Source organism: Balaenoptera borealis (genome assembly GCF_965194805.1).
Source record: "Balaenoptera borealis genome assembly, chromosome: 2".
In the NCBI taxonomy this organism is placed as follows: Eukaryota; Metazoa; Chordata; class Mammalia; order Artiodactyla; family Balaenopteridae; genus Balaenoptera; species Balaenoptera borealis.
In genome coordinates this window covers 109,736,838-109,752,494 of record NC_138867.1, presented here as the reverse complement: position 1 = coordinate 109,752,494, position 15,657 = coordinate 109,736,838, and the positions used below count along the sequence as shown (strand labels likewise).

The 15,657-nt window shown below is 38.0% G+C and overlaps 1 protein-coding gene across 1 annotated transcript in view; it reads right to left on the bottom strand.

Annotated features, from left to right (window-relative positions):
• Window positions 1–15,657, bottom strand: part of CHSY3 (chondroitin sulfate synthase 3) — a 342,347-nt gene that overhangs the window by 39,829 nt on the left and 286,861 nt on the right. The window lies entirely within an intron of this gene.

The window sequence follows — 15,657 nt, the reverse complement described above, 5'->3', positions numbered from 1 at the left end:
CTGAAAAGTAGAAGGAAATCAAGATGTTAGAATAAGTTTAAAATATCAAAGAAAACAAGAATCGACTACACCCATAACCCCATAATGAATCATTGTTGAGGGTGAGACAGGTGGGTAGAGCATGGATTTTCCAAAATAGGGGTTCACTCTGAGGAGTAAACCAATGCCCTGTTTCTTGGAATGGTAATATCAGCCCTAGAGGAGACCTACATTTTATTTAGCATCCTGATATACCATCTTTACAGAGTAAGTTCTTGGTAAGGTAATGTGGAACAGAAACTATATTGATCTGCACTGCCTATTTAAAGGATCATACTCAAAATGCGTGACATCCTTATAAGCCAGAAAATCTCTCTGCTAATCTAGAAAAAGCTCACAACCTCAGGCAGGAACAAAAATGAGATCACACTTCAAACTTCCAGCTGTCTCCTCTGCCAGTCAATAAAGAAACCTCCATCACACCCATTCAAGATAAGTACCAATGGAGGAGGAGAGGCGGTAGAGGAAGAGGAGGGGGAGGAGAGCCAGCAGCGGCAGCAGCATGAGATATCTGCAAATACATTGATTAAAAGGAGGAAAGGAATAGTGCAAACTTAAGAATACATATCCAAAGCAGGAAAACCATAGACAAAACAAAAAAATTAAGGACAATACACTCCTCCCTCCCCTCTCAAAAAGAACTCAAGGAATAGATAAATAAGCTAAGTGAGATAAATAAAACCACTGATACTCATATTATAAGAAGCATAAAAAGAGATTTGTGGAAAACATAGAAAGAAGGGATTTGAGAAAATATAGCAAAATAATAGAAGTTTAAAATATAGGTTAAAAGTATGGGCGTATATGTCTATATACATACACACATATAAATGTATATATTTGATATATATTTAAAAGTTTGTATAAAAGTTTGGATATATATACATACAATAAATAAAATTTTGTTAAAATTTGGGTATACAATACATCTGGATGTATAGTAAAGGAATACAAATATGTACATAAAATATGTCTGAGGGACATATTTCCCTTAAAATAAAGGAAGGTATATATCTATGTGCAATTAGGCCAAGCGGAAAAAAAAAGCAAAATAAACAAACAAAACCCAATTTGGCTGTAAAGTCGGAAAAGAATGAATCTTGCCACAACATTCTCTATAGCAATATTCAATGATGAAAACAATAGAGCACAGCCCAGGAAGAACCCAAGGAAGCAAATTAATGATTCATATTATACTCAGCCAACCTAGAGCTCAAGTTTTATTGTGAAAAACAAACAGCTCCTAACATGTACGAATGTGTGGCATATCTGTGGTGATAAATTCTCTGACACTCCTCCAATCTAGAGGTGGGGGCTATGTCCCTTTCTTTTGTTATGACTTTAATAAACTACAGTAGAAGTGACACTCTGCCACTTTTCAGACTGGCAGCTGCCACTTGTCTTGTTGAACTCCCACTCTACAGAAGCCACTAAGTAAAAAGTCTGAGTTAGTTAGATTCCTTGTTGCTGTCCAGAACCTCCAGTAAAATGTGGTATAGCAGATATGCTCTTGTTCCAGTCTCAGCATCAGGAAAGAAGATGTCAACATGGCTCTTTAACACATTAAGGAAGTTCATTTCTATTTCTAGTTTGCTAAGATTTTTACCATGAGTGAATTTTGAAGCTGATCAAATATTTTTTTCTGCATCCATTGAGAAGATTATGTGATGCTTTTTTTTTCTGTTAACATGGTGAATTGCATTGATTCATTTTCTAATATTAAACAACCTTTGTATTCCTTGAATAAACCCAACATGATCTTGATATTCATCCTCTTTATATATCGCTGGAATATATTTGCAAATATTTTGTTTAGGATTTAGTGTGAGAATCCAGTTCTGCCCAATTTGATATCCCCAAATTGATATATACATTCAAGGCAATTCCAATACAAACCCCACCGTTTTAAAAAATAATACGTTGCTGCTGATATTAACAGGTTGATTCTAAAATTTATGTAGAAATGAAGTCAAGGATAGTCAAGATAATCTTAAAAAAAGATACACTACAGATCAAAAGTTACAGAAATTTAGATAGTACGATATTGGTACAAGGATAAACAAATAGAAAAAAGGACCAAAATAGTCCATAAGCAAACCTACACATGACATATGATTTATGACTTACGACAAATATGATAGTGGAGAGTAGAGGAAAGGTGGTCTTTTCAGTAATATATATTCATATGGAAAAATGTGAAAGCTGACCCCTACATCCCACAATAAAAAAATGCATCCCAGATGCACTGGTGATATAAAAATGAAAGGTTAAATTTTTTTCTAATAGTTAACACTAGAAAATATCTGCTTGTGTTTTGGTTAGGTGAATTTTCTTAAATAGGACATAAGGTACTAATCATAAAAATAGATTGGTAAACTGGACTACATTAAAATTAAGAACTCTATTTCTCATAAACACCATTAAGAGATTATAAAAGGTAAACTACAGAGTGAGAGAATATAGTTTTAATAGATCTTACCAAATACCCAGAATATATAATGAACTTGTAAAAATTAATAGGGAAGGACAAACCCAGTTTAAAAATGGAAAAAGAGGGCTTCCCTGGTGGCGCAGTGGTTGGGAATCTGCCTGCCAATGCAGGGCACACGGGTTCGAGCCCTGGTCTGGGAGGATCCCACATGCCGCGGAGCAACTAAGCCCGTGAGCCACAACTACTGAGCCTGCGCGTCTGGAGCTTGTGCTCCGCAACGGGAGAGGCCGCGACAGTGAGAGGCCCGCGCACCGCGATGAAGAGTGGCCCCCGCTCGCCGCAACTGGAGAAAGCCCTCGCACAGAAACGAAGACCCAACACAGCCAAAAATAAATAAATAAATTAATTAACTAAAAAAAAAAAAAAATGGAAAAAGAATCTTGAATGGGCACTTCACAAAAGAGAATATGTAAAAGCCTGATAAACATACACAAAAACCTTCTCTAGTTCATTCATCATCAGGGTAATGCAATTTAAAGTCACAATGTGATTTTAATCTACAAAAATGGTTAATGACTGATAATGCATTGTGAAAGTAGCAGATTTGGAACTCTCATACACAGCTGGTGGGAATGTAACTTGGTTCAACCACTGTGGAAACTTGTATTGACTAAAATGACCATATACGTTCCCTGTGACTCAGTAATTCTACTCTTAGCTACATGCCCAATACACATACATACACATACCTTAAAATACATACATGTATATATACATACATTTTCATAGCAACATTATTCATAATACCCCCCAAACCGAAAGCAACCCTAATGTACATTGAGAGTAGAATAGATAAATAAACATAATGGAAAACAATACGTCAATTAAAATAAATGAAATACTACTACTCACAACAACATGAACAAACCTCACAAATCACAAACAAGTGAAAGAAACCATATACAAAAGAATACATTTTGTATGATTCTATTCATATGAAATTCAGAAACAGGTAAAGCTAACCTATGCTGTTAGCTGTAAGAACAGTGAGCAAAAATCAGGAAGGTGGGCAGGGAGCTCTGGAGGGCTGGTAATATTCTATTTGTTGACCTAGGTTGTGGTTACACATATACATTTAATTTGTGAACATTCACTGAACTGTTACTTAAGATATGTTTGTTATACTACAATTAATAAATGACTTTTTAAAATATGCATATACATGCATGTGGAGTTAGGTAGGTTTTTCTGATATGTATGTATATAAACGTGTGTGGATATGTGAGGAGAGAGAGAGAATATGAATATCAGAGAAGTTTTCATAGAGAAGATGACCTAAAAGGTATAAGACCAATACCATGGCAGATTCTTTATCTCCAGTATTTCACCTGGTTCTTATTCTATACTCAGAGAGATTTTCAAATCAACATCATCTGACCTTGAAGAATATAACCCTAGATATTTTGAGACGGATTTTGGACTTGATTCAAGACACAGTAGTTTAGTTACATCCAGTATTTTTTTTTCGAAAAACACAAGCCAATTTTTATTTGAAACTTTGATGTTAAATTAAATCCATATAAGTGGGCTGTTATATCTCCATTTTTGTATTATTTTTTAAAAAAATTTTATTGGCGTATGGTCACTTTACAATGTTGTATTAGCCTCCACTGCACAACAAAATGAATCAGCCATGTATTATTGTTTTTTACCTGAATTTGCTTCAATATTTTACTTTATGTAATTTTTCCATGGATTTTTTTGGTATGCAACAAGATTAAAAAAAATCTAATGGCATATAGAATACTAATTATACCACCTCTAAAAAGTATTGGCTCTCTGAAACTATTCTTTCTTGAGGCCTGCTTTATGTTACTAAGAAAAGGGAACATGCTAAATTAAATAGGAAACATTGCTCAGAAGCAGACTGTTAAATTGTAGATTTACCTAGCTCCTTTAGTGATACTGAAGTGATTAATACTGCACAACTTGATAAAGGTGACATTTGTTATAGAAGAAAAAATATCTTAGTATTAAAATGTTTAACTAACTTGTACCACTCACATCATTACAACCCAAGTTGCCTATATAGTGCTTATTTTTCTAGTGTATTCCTTTGCAGAAATATTACAAGCAGACAAAGTCAGGGAGGGTGGCAATCCTTAAAAATAGCACATTCACACATACTCTAGGTAGTGAGGTAATGACTAGAACATAGTGAATTTATGCCATATTTTCCATTAAGAAGCATAGAGGATATCCGTATTTTCTGTCTGTATGTAGGGAGGACCAAACTATGCAGGATGGAGAGGAGAATAAAATTAGCCAGATCTGAACTTGAGTACTGGCTCCACCATTTCATTTTTGAATTTTGAATTTTCTTTTATTTATTTTTTTAAACAGCAGGTTCTTATTAGTTATCTATTTTATACATATTAGTGTATATGTGTCAATCCCAATCTCCCAATTCATCAGACCACCATAACCCCCCGCCGCCACTTTCCCCCCTTGGTGTCCATACGTTTGTTCTGTACATCTGTGTCTCAATTTCTACCCTGCAAACCGGTTCATCTGTACCATTTTTCTAGGTTCCACATATATGTGTTAATATACGATATTGGTTTTTCTCTTTGACTTACTTCACTCTGTATGACAGTCTCTAGATCCATCCACATCTCTGCAAATGACCGAACTTCATTCCTTTTTATGCCTGGGTAATATTCCATTGTATACATGTACCACATCTTCTTCATCCAGTCATCTGTTGATGAGCATTTAGGTTGCTTCCATGACCTGGCTATTGTAAATAGTGCGGCAATGAACATTGGGGTGCATGTGTCTTTTTGAATTATGGTTTTCTCTGGGTATATGCCCAGTAGTGGGATTTCTGGGTCATATGGTAGTTCTATTTTTAGATTTTTAAGGAACCTCCATACTGTTCTCCATAGTGGCTGTATCAATTTTCATTCCCACCAACAGTGCAAGAAGGTTTCCTTTTCTCCACACCCTCTCCAGCATTTGTTGTTTGTAGATTTTCTGATGATGCCCATTCTAACTGGTGCGAGGCGATAACTCATTGTAGTTTTGATTTGCATTTCTCTAATGATTAGTGATGTTGAGCATCCTTTCATGTGTTTGTTGGCAGTCTGTATATCTTCCTTGGAGAAATGTCTATTTAGGTCTTCTGCCTATTTTTGGTTGGGTTTGTTTTTTTAATATTGAGCTGCATGAACTGCTTATATATTTTGGAGATTAATCCTTTGTCCATTGATTCGTTTGCAAATATTTTCTCCCATTCTGAGGGTTGTCTTTTCGTCTTGTTTGTAGCTTCCTTTGCTTTGCAAAAGCTTTTAAGATTCATTAGGTCCCATATGTTTTTGTTTTTATTTCCATTACTCTAGGAGGTGGGTCAAAAAAGATCTTGCTGTATTTATGTGATTTCTTCTTACGTTTTATAGTGTCCGGTCTTACATTTAGGTCTCTAATCCATTTTGAGTTTATTTTTGTGTACGGTGTTAGGTAGTGTTCTAATTTCATTCTTTTAAATGTAGCTGTCCAGTTTTCCCAGCACCACTTATTGAAGAGACTGTCTTTTCTCCATTGTATATCTTTGCCTCCTTTGCCATAGATTAATTGACCATAGGTGCATGGGTTTAATCTCTGGGCTTACTATCCTGTTCCATTGATCTACATTTCTGTTTCTGTGCCAGTACCATATTGCCTTGATTACTGTACCTTTGTAGTATAGTCTGAAGTCAGGGAGCCTGATTCCTCCAGCTCAGTTTTTTCCCCTCAAGACTGCTTTGGCTATTTGGGGTCTTCTGTGTCTCCATAAAAATTTTAAGTTTTTTTGTTCTAGTTCTGTAAAAAATGCCACTGGTAATTTGATAGGGATTGTGTTGCATCTGTAGATTGCTTTGGGTAGTGTACTCATTTTCACAATATTGATTCTTCCAATCCAAGAATATGGTATATCTCTCCATCCGTTTGTGTCATCTTTGATTTCTTTCATCAGTGTCTTATAGTTTTCTGAGTACAGGTCTTTTACCTCCTTAGGTAGGTGTATTCCTAGGTATTTTATTCTTTTTGTTGCAATGGTAAATGGGATTGTTTCCTTATTTCTCTTTCTGATATTTCCTTGTTAGTGTATAGGAATGCAAGAGATTTTTGTGAATTAATTTTGTATCCTGCAACTTTACCAAATTCATTGACTAGCTCTAGTAGTTTTCTGGTGGTATCTTTAGGATTCTCTATGTATAGTATCACGTCATCTGCAAACAGTGACAGTTTTACTTCTGCTTTTCCAACTTGTATTCCTTTTATTTCTTTTTCTTCTCTGATTGCCGGGGCTAGGACTTCCAAAACTATGTTGAATAATAGTGGCAAGAGCGGACATCCTTGTCTTGCTCCTGACCTTAGAGGAAATGCTTTCAGTTTTTCACCATTGAGAATGATGTTTGCTGTGGGTTTGTTGTATATGGCCTTTATTACGTTAAGGTAAGTTCCCTCTATGCCCACTTTCTGGAGAGTTTTTATCATAAATGGGTGTTGAATTTTGTCAAAAGCTTTCTCTGCATCTATTGAGATGATCATATGGTTTTTCTTCTTCAATTTATTAATATGGTGTATCACATTGACTGATTTGCGTATGTTGAAGAATCCTTGCATCCCTGGGATAAATCCCCCTTGATCATGGGGTATGATCCTTTTAATGTGCTGTTGGATTCTGTTTGCTAGTATTTTGTTAAGGATTTTTGCATCTATATTCATCAGTGATATTGGCCTGTAGTTTTCTTTGTGACATCTTTGTTTGGTTTTGGTATCAGGGTGATGGTGGCCTTATAGAATGAGTTTGGGAGTGTTCCTTCCTCTGCAATTTTTTGGAAGAGTTTGAGAAGGACAGGTGTTAGCTCTTCTCTAAATGTTTGATAGAATTCACCTATGGAGCCATCTGGTCCTGGACTTTTGTTTGTTGGAAGATTTTTAATCACAATTTCCATTTCATTACTTGTGATTGGTCTGTTCATATTTTCTATTTTTTCCTCGTTCAGTCTTGGAAGGTTATATCTTTCTAAGAACTTGTCCATTTCTTCCAGGTTGTCCATTTTATTGGCATAAAGTTGCTTGTAGTAGTCTCTTAGGATGCTTTGTATTTCTGCGGTGTCTGTTGTAACTACTCCTTTTTCATCTCTAATTTTATTGATTTGAGTCCTCTCCCTCTTTTTCTTGGTGAGTCTGGCTAAAGGTTTATCAATTTTGTTTATCTTCTCAAAGAACAAGTTTTTAGTTTTATTGATCTTTGCTATTGTTTTCTTTGTTTCTATTTCATTTATTTCTGCTCTGATCTTTATGATTTCTTTCCTTCTACTAACTGTGGGTTTTATTTGTTCTTCTTTCTCTAGTTCCTTTAGCTGTAAGGTTAGATTGTTTATTTGAGATGTTTGTTGTTTCTTGAGGTAGGCTTGTATTGCTATAAACTTCCCTCTTAGAACTGCTTTTGCTGCATCCCATAGGTTTTGGATTGTCGTGATTTGTTGTAAATTGTCTCTAGGTATTTTTTGATATCCTCTTTGATTTCTTCAGTGATCTCTTGGTTATTTAGTAATGTATTGTTTAGTCTCCATATTTTTGTGTTTTTTACGTTTTTTCCCCCATAATTGATTTCTAATCTCATAGCGTTGTGGTCAGAAAAGATGCTTGATATGATTTCAATTTTCTTAAATTTACCGAGGCTTGATTTGTGACCCAAAATGTGATCTATCCTGGAGAATGTTCCGTGTACACTTGAGAAGAAACTGTAATCTGCTGTTTTTGGATTGAACGTCCTATAAATATCAATTAAATCTATCTGGTCTATTGTGTCATTTAAAGCTTGTGTTTCCTTATTAATCTTCTGTGTGGATGATCTGTCCATTGGTGTAAGTGAGGTGTTAAAGTCCCCCACTATTACTGTGTTACTGTCGATTTCCCCTTTTATAGTTGTTAGCAATTGCCTTATGTATTGAGGTGCTCCTATGTTGGGTGCATATATATATATAACTGTTATATCTTCTTCTTGATTTGATCCCTTGATCATTATGTAGTGTCCTTGGCTCCACCATTTCTAAGCCATTTCCTAGCCAATCTGTGTACATCTCAGTCTCCTAATCTATAAAAGGGAAAATGCCAACCACCTCAATGTATATTAAAATGTTGCTCAATAGGACAAAAAATATATATATATACACATATATACATATATATATGTTTATACACATACAGTGCTTAACATCGTGTCTGGTATATAGAAAACAGTCAAAAAAAGGGTTTGCCAGCATCCTCCTGAGATTGCTCTTTTTAGCTAGGAGTTTTCAGAGGATGAGAGTAGCACCCTCTAGGCTTGCTCCATCTTTGCTCACTTCTGGAAATGCTTGGGAACAGTTATAATTTGGCCACATACACTCACTGCTTCAATGTATCTAACATGCCATTAGGCACCTTCTCCTAACAAAAGTCCTCAACATTTTACTACCAGAAAGATAAATTATTGTGGGGGTTTCAGGAAACAAGGTTCAAGAGCGTTAAGTGATTTAACCAAGGGTCGACTGAGAGTAATGAGGTTATGACTAAAACTAGAATAAGCAGTCAGTTTTGCTACTTATCACACTAAATTTTTAATGTAGCAAAATTGCTTTAAGAAAAAGTATAAAATACACATTTTAAATTATATTAGCTTGTTTGAAATAATTCAGGGCTTCATTTCCTTTACAGAATTTTCAATTGACTTCATGGTACTTCTAGAGCCTTATACTGAAAGGGAAAATCATTTCACACTAACAAAATCACAATGGCAAGTGACATCAATATGTCCTGACTGACCCCAGTGTTTTTAGTGTATCACCCAAAATCTCATCCTCTGAGAAGGAAATTATCTGAGAAGTTACAGAAAAATCTATTATAAAAATCAGAGAGTGGAAGAGTAAATGCCAAGATACAGCTGTATGTTATTATTAATCTGCTACATTAAATTTCCATTTCTTTTAGATTTATTAATGATAACATAGCATATGGGAAAACTGGACAGCTACATGTAAAAGAATGAAATTAGAACACTCCCTAACACCATACACACAAATAAAGTCAAAATGCATTAAAGACCTAAATGTAAGGCCAGGCACTATAAAACTCTTAGAGGAAAACATAGGCAGAACAATCTATGACATAAATTACAGCAAGAGCCTTTTTGACCCACGTCCTAGAGTAATGGAAATAAAAACAAAAATAAATGGGACCTAGTGAAACTTAAAAGCTTTTGCACAGCAAAGGAAACCAAAAACAAGATGAAAAGAAAACCCTCAGAATGGGAGAAAATATTTGCAAATGAAGCAACTGACAAAGGATTAATTTCCAAAATACACAAGCAGCTCATGCAGCTCAATGTCAAAAAAACAAACAACCCAATCCAAAAATGGGCAGAAGACCTAAATAGACATTTCACCAAAGAAGATATACAGATTGCCAACAAACACGTGAAATGATGCTCAATATCACTAATCATTAGAGAAATGCCAATCAAAACTACAATGAGGTATCACTTCACACCAGTCAGAATGGCCATCATCAAATAATCTACAAACAATAAATGCTGGAGAGGGTGTGGAGAAAAGGGAACCATCTTGCACTGTTGGTGGGAATGTAAATTGATACAGCCACTATGGAGAACAGTATGGAGATTCCTTAAAAAGCTAAAAATAGAACTACCATATGACCCAGCAATCCCACTACTGGACATATACCCTGAGAAGACCATAATTCAAAAAGAGTCATGTACCACAATGTTCATTGCAGCTCTATTTACAATAACCAGGACATGGAAGCAACCTAAGTGTCCATGGACAGATGAATGGATAAAGAAGATGTCGCACATGTATACAATGGAATATTACTCAGCCATAAAAAGAAATGAAATTGATTTTTTTGTAGTGAGGTGGATGGACCTAGAGCCTCTCCTACAGTGTGAAGTTAGTCAGAAAGAGGAAACAAATACCGTATGCTAACACATATATATGGAATCTAAAAAAAAAAAAAAAAAAAAATGGTTCTGAAGAACCTAGGTGCAGGACAGGAATAAAGACGCAGATGTAGAGAATAGACTTGAGGACATGGGGAGGGGGAAGGGTAAGCTGGGACGAAGTGAGAGAGTGGCATGGACATATATACACTACCAAATGTAAAACAGATAGCTAGTGGGAAGCAGCCGCATAGCACAGGGAGATCACTCGGTGCTTTGTGACCACGTAGAGGGGTGGGATAGGGAGGGTGGGAGGGAGACGCAAGAGGGAAGAGATATGGGGATATATGTATATGTATAGCTGATTCACTTTGTTATACAGCAGAAACTAACACATCATTGTAAAGCAATTATACTCCAATAAAGATGTTAAAAAAAATAATGATAACATAGCATAGATAATTTCCTGAATGATCATAGCTATGTAAATAAAGGACTTCATTTCAACAATTAAAATCTTGAAAGAAATACTAAGAAGTTGACAGCAAACAGGGACAAGGTAACTTCTGGAGCATTGCAAAGCTTGTAAAAGCAAAAGGCCAAGCAGAGCTCTGTCAGTGGCAAAAGGGTTCAAGGACAGTAGACCTAAAAAATAACCAAGAAAAATATACTGCCTGACAGTGCAGGCCGTAAAACCTATTCTATATATACAGCTGTGGGTGCAGAAACTGAGGTGACCTGTGCTGGCAGAACAAGCCCCTCCTGGAAGTATTTTGTTTCAGAGAAGTAGAAGAAAAGTAGAAGAGACAGAGCTACAGAAAGTAAAGAATTGAACAGTTAAACCATGTCTTCATGAAGCAGCTTTAACCTGAGGCAGCAGAGAACCCAATGCCTTTTCTCTGTGGAAATCAGAAACCTTAGAATGGTAATAAACATCTCTGCCAAAATATATCTATGGTGAAGGGCTTGTCCAGGGAAGAGTATTGATAATTTTTCCAGAGATAAGTATGTTTTCTAAAAAAGGGATATAGTACAGAACTAACACAAAGTTTCTGTAAGAAAAAAAGACTAGATGAAAATCAGCCCCACACCCCCCCCAGAAAAGAAGCCATGAAACTGAGGAAAACATTAAACGACTGTTCTAAAAAACTTAAGAAGCATTTTCCTCTCTCTTGGAAAACAACGAAGTAGAAATATAAGATCTCAGGAATGTGATGGTACAGATGAAATGGCAGTTCACAGAACTAAGAAATAAAGAACACAAAATAAACTATCATAGACGTGAAAACAAAGTCATAAGGAAAATAAAGAATAAACACTGTGGAAGGCTCAGTTAGGATGGAAGAGATAGAAATTAAGAAAGCTAAAATAAAGAGTTATGACGGTTTAGAGAGAAACAATTCAGGACTTAGAAAAGTACTTGGTATAGACTAGAGTGCTATTAATAAGAGTTATAATAAGAGTAAGCTATTATTACTATCATAGTTGTTACTTGTTTTTACTACTATTATTATTAGTGTAAGTATTGAATAAATGAGTAAACGAGAATGGCCTTGATTAAGTTTTCCCTAGAAAATAATTCAAATAGGCTCAGTACAGCCATCATTTAACTTCAGATCATCATCTAAAAACTAAAGGACTGAATTGTCTTCATAAGGTCTCTGCTGAAATGAAGGGGAAATAAGAGGCCATGTAATTATTGGAAAGCTTTGTGTTCTTTATTAAGAAAATAATCGCATTAATTTTTTTTATGAAGGAGAAAATGTCCTTAATTTATTTATATAAAGAAGCTATTTCAATTTATTGCAATGTCTTTTGTTCCTATTATGTCACTTCATTTTTCCTAAAAAGGATTTTCTATTCAATAACTTAGAAAATTCTCTTTGAGTCTCTTCCTATATATGATTAAGAAGGATTTAGGAAAAGAAGGTATTCTTGTTCGAGGAAGTACAGACTCTATAAATTAGAATAATTTATGAAGGTGAACAAGGAAATAATAAATCATTAAAGATGTATAAAATATAATGGTGACTACGTACCTAAGGGTTGGGTAATTTGCCTTGCAAATATTTAAACTCATTTTACTCTCTATGATTTAGTTATAGTTCTACATAACTAAATGGAGAGTCTTGCTGCCCTTAATGCAAATGCCTAATGATCTGTCTTTTATAAGACCAGTAAATATAAACGTTCTGAGCAAAATAGTAAACTTTTAAATTAACACTATTATTTCCCCTCAATTATTATCTTCAAATATTAACAGTGAAGTTCTTAAACTATGTCCTACTTCTCTGGTAATAATGACACAATGAAAACAGTACCTAATTCTAAATATTAAGGAGAAGAAAGGTTTGGGAAAAATAAATATTCATATATCATTCTATAATTATAGACAGAATGAAAAAATGTTAAAGGGTATATAGTTTGAGTAAGTTTTGAAATTTGAAAGCAAAGATCTAGTTTAAGTATAAGATATACCCTTCTTCATGTTTGTCACATAAAATTAACAGCATTACATATTTTGCTACTAAGATTTATAAAAATAATAGCACCTTGGAAATAGCCACATGTAATATACAAACTCTACTTTAAAAATTCATTGTACACAAGTAATAAAATTGCACGAAATTACACATGTGTATGCACACACAAATAAATATAAGAAAAACTGGGGAAATTTAAATAAGATCAGTGGAATATATTAATGTCAGTATACTGGTTGGGAAACTTCACTACAGTTTTGCAAGATTTTGCCATTGGGGGAAACTGCTTAATGGATCCATGGGATTTCTTTGCATAATTTTTTAACAGCTGTATGTGAATCAATAATTATCTCGGGGGAAGGAGAGAAGATGGCGGAAGAGTAAGACGCGGAGATCACCTTCCTTCCCACAGATACAGTAGAAATACATCTACACGTGGAACTGCTCCTACAGAACACCCACTGAACGCTGGCAGAAAACGTCAGACCTCCCAAAAGGCAAGAAACTCCCCCCGTACTTGGGTAGGGCAAAAGAAAAAAGAAATAACAGAGACAAAAGAATAGGGACGGCACCTGCACCAGTGGGAGGGAGCTGTGAAGGAGGAAAGATTTCCACGCACTAGGAAGCCCTTTGCGGGCAGAGACTGCGGGTGGCAGAGGGGGGAAGCTTCGGAGCTATGGAGGAGAGCGCAGCCACAGAGGTGCGGAGGGCAAAGCGGAGAGATTCCCGCACTTCCCACAGGAGGCTCGGCGCTGACCAGCACTCACCAGCCCGAGAGGCTTGTCTGCTAAGCCGCCGGGGCGGGCGGGGCTGGGAGCTGAGGCTCGGGCTTCGGTCGCAGGGAGAGGACTGGGGTTGGCGGCGTGAACACAGCCTGAAGGGGTTAGTGCACCACAGCTAGCCAGGAGGGAGTCCGGGAAAAAGTCTGCAGCTGCCGAAGAGGCAAGAGACTTTTTCTTCCCTGTTTCCTGGTGCGCGAGGAGAGGGGATTCAGAGCGCCGCCTAAATGAACTTCAGAGACAGGCGCGAGCCGCAGCTAACAGCGCGGATCCCATAGCAACAGGGGCGCAGAGGGAAAAACGGAGAGACTCCCGCACAGAGGCTCGGCGCCGAGCAGCGCTCACCAGCCCGAGAGGCTTGTCTGCTCCCCCGCCGGGGCGGGCGGGGCTGGGAGCAGAGGCTCGGGCTTCGGTCGGATCGCAGGGAGAGGACTGGGGTTGGCGGCGTGAACACAGCCTGAAGGGGTTAGCGCACCACAGCTGGCTGGGAGGGAGACCTGGAAAAAGTCTGCAGCTGCCGAAGAGGCAAGAGACTTTTTCTTGCCTCTTTGTTTCGCGGCGCGCAAGGAGAGGGGATTCAGAGCGCCGCCTAAACGAACTCCAGAAACTGGCGCGAGCCGCGGCTATCAGCGCGGACCCCAGAGACGGGCGTGAGACGCTGGGGCTGCCGCCGCCGCCTCCAAGAAGCCTGTGTGCGAGCACAGATCACTCTCCACACCGCCCCTCCCGGGAGCCCGTGCAGCCCGCCACTGCCAGCGTCCCGTGATCAAGGGACAACATCCCCCAGGAGAACGCACTGCGCGCCTCAGGCTGCTGCAACGTCACGCCGGCCTCTGACGCCGCAGGCTCGCCCTGCCTCCTCTGTACCCCTCCCTCCCCGCGGCCTGGGTGAGCCAGAGTCCCCGAAGCAGCTGCTCCTTTAACCCCGTCCTGTCTGGGCGGGGAACAGATGCCCTCAGGCGACCTACACGCAGAGGCAGGTCCAAATCCAAAGCTGATCCCCAGGAGCTGTGCGAACAGAGAAGAGGAGGGGAAATCTGTCCCAGCAGCCTCAGAAGAAGCTGATTAAAACTCCACAAACAACTTGATGTGCCTGCATCTGTTGAATACCTGAATAGACAACGAATCATCCCAAATTCAGGAGGTGGACTTTGGGAGCAGGATATATTAATTTTTCCCCTTTTCCTTTTTTTTTTGTGAGTGTATATGTATATGCTTCTGGGGGAGATTTTGTCTGTATAGCTTTGCTTTACAATAGCTTTATTTTACTTCACTATAGTATAGCTTCTTTCTTTCTTTTCTTTCTTTCTTTCCTTCCTTCCTTCCTTCCTTCCTTCCTTTCTTTCTTTCTTTCTATTTTTTCTCCCTTTTACTCTGAGCCGTGTGGACGAAAGGCTCTTGGTGCTTCAGCCAGGCATCAGGGCCGTACCTCGGAGGTGGGAGAGCCAACTTCAGGACACTGGTCCACAAGAGGCCTCCCAGCTCCACGTAATACCAAACGGCAAAAATCTCTCAGAGATCTCCATCTCAACATCAAGACCCAGCATCACTCAATGACCAGCAAGCTACAGTGCTGAACACCCTATGCCAAACAACTAGCAAGACAGGAACACAGCCTCATCCATTAGCAGAGAGGCTGCCTAAAATCATAATAAGGCCACAGACACCCCAAAATACACCACCAGACGTGGACGTGCCCACCAGAAAGACAAGATCCAGCCTCATCCACCAGAGCTCAGGCACTAGTTCCCTCCACCAGGAAGCCTACACAACCCACTGAACCAACCTTAGCCACTGGGGACAGATACCAAAAACAATGGGAACTACAAACCTGCAACCTGTGATAAGGAGACCCCAAACACAGTAAGATAAGCAAAATGAGACGACAGAAAAACACACAGCAGATGAAGGAGCAGGGTCAAAACACACTAGACT